At 50.7% G+C, this 2,131-nt stretch overlaps 1 pseudogene; it reads right to left on the bottom strand.

Moving 5' to 3' along the window:
- Nucleotides 1–341: 341 nt before the first annotated feature.
- LOC102843614 overlaps nt 342–2,131 on the bottom strand; it is an 8,374-nt pseudogene continuing 6,584 nt past the window's right edge.

Genomic DNA, 2,131 nt, shown 5'->3' with positions numbered 1-2,131 from the left:
CAGGGCTACCGCTAGAGGAGGTTTGGTAACCACGAAATGACAGGCTGAAATGATGTCTGCAGTACGCATCATTGCTATCTTCCCCCCCCCCCCGCCAGATTCCAGACATGTCATTTAGTGGGGTAGTGTGATACACACCACAGGCATAGACACAAATGTGAGTCCCTCTTTCAACATCATCTTCACTTCAACTACAGCCTTCAGAGCATGTGGAGGCCCTTTCTTCTCAGGGAGACCACCAGGCTACACAGGGACCAAGGCTCTGGGCAGAGCCTAGGGACTACCCAAGAGGCAGGATCTTCAGTGGGAGAAGGACAAGAGGGCTCTGAATGATCTTCAGCTCACACAGCACCGTGTGAATACAGAGCAAGGAACTTCTTCAATATTTCTGCCTGGAAACCAACTGGCCCCACAGGTTTCCACCATCACCTTCTTCTTGACCACTGGGCAACAGCAAAAATGCTCATAGAGGAGATGGTCTGAGTCCACCCAGACCAGATTCTTGACACCTGCATCCGAGGCCAGGTCGGTGGTCTTCAGCTGGAACTCCAGGAACTGAAAAACGCGGCAATCAGCGCCCACACTCTGCACGGTCACTGGCTGCTCCAAAACCTTGGGATCCTCCCCATAGAGGCACAGGGCCTGAGCCAGGGCACTGCCGAAAGCAAAAAGGATCGTCGTGGCCCACAGCTGCTCTGGACGAAAGCGTTGTGGTGGTAAATGAGCTGTCTCCATGAAGCACAGGGCATGGGGAGATGGGTAAGTACGATCTTCCCGGAATCCTGGGTTATTTTTCATGTGATAAGCACTGCATGCTTGAAGATCAATAGTGGGAGGTATGGGATAGAAGGTCTCAAGGACATGATTCTTAGTAGCTTCTACTTTCTCTCTGGCAGCAACAGCACACAGAGGATCCGTGGCACTCCATCACGTTCCACTAGACCCACGGACCTGAAGGAGAATAGACTCTCGATTTCAGCTGGTAGATAACGCGGAGGTTTTGGCACAGATCCGCTGGGTCAAAGCAGGATGCTTGAGAATCGGAGACCTACACAGCTGCATCAGACTGTCCGCAATGATTGGGCAGTAGCTCTCTCTCTTGGGGAAGTCTTCAATGGAGGGCCAGAGCCAGGCCTGAGCGCTCATCCTGTTTCTCTGTGTGGTTGTCTGGGCCATCAACAAGGCTGAGCACTTTCTTTAGGAGGCCTTCTATTAGCTTGGTCTTGGTAAGCCAGAGGGCCTGCTTTATACCCTCGAGGAGGTGGCAACACTAGTGGAAAATGTAGCAGGCTTGGTCCTTGTACAGTGGCTGCTCGTGAACCAGAGGAGATGAAACCAGTCGCGGTCCCAGGGCGGTAAGACCGGTGGCACCAACCTGGGGACGAAGTGCATCTTCCCCTCATAGGTGATGGGCTCCAGTTGGGGATCTCAAACACTCTGTCCAGTGGAGGCGGTTCAGGCTTTCGCGTGGGGCGCACACCCCACTGAATGCCCCATGCCTCTGGACCTCACAGCCCCCAAGGCTGAGCACCCAGGTCCCTCCAGCACCTGCCTTGTGAGCCCCCCCCCCGAAGTCAATGCCATAGCGACCAAATCCGCTCAAGTCCGCCACCTGCACGCCACCATCTCCCGCATCATTGCTATCTTAAGGGTCAAAACACCATTGATCGTTATTACATTTTTGGGAAAATAAATAGTATATATGAAAGGTCCCCTGAAATTTAGCTTTTCAACAACTGGTTTAAACATTTCGACCACAAATTTTTTAGCCACAAGATTTTGGGGAACATATCATTATTATGGTTGAAGTGGGAAAGCAATATCCGAAAGTTTCATTTGAAAATTTGAACTATTTTCCAAGGCAGTAATTTTGTATCTGAAGCTAACAAAAGCTGCTAACTCATGTTACTGATGCAGCATTAATAGTAGACGTTGTCGAGATCCAAGATGGTGGTGGAGGCAGAGACAGAGTGGTGAGCTGTGGGAGCAGTGAACCACTTTAAGCAGGGCCATTATGGCCTTCCACAGACTTCAGCTTACTGATAATTGAACATTTAAACAGTTGATGACTGACCCTCAGTGAAGATCGAGGCTCAACAACAGGAATTCAAGGATTCCCAAGGAGAAATGG

This window comes from Elephantulus edwardii, unplaced genomic scaffold (assembly GCF_000299155.1).
Source record: "Elephantulus edwardii isolate Elephantulus edwardi_28Jun2011 unplaced genomic scaffold, EleEdw1.0 scaffold00235, whole genome shotgun sequence".
NCBI classification, from domain to species: Eukaryota; Metazoa; Chordata; class Mammalia; order Macroscelidea; family Macroscelididae; genus Elephantulus; species Elephantulus edwardii.
This window is presented reverse-complemented; position numbering and strand designations above follow the sequence as displayed.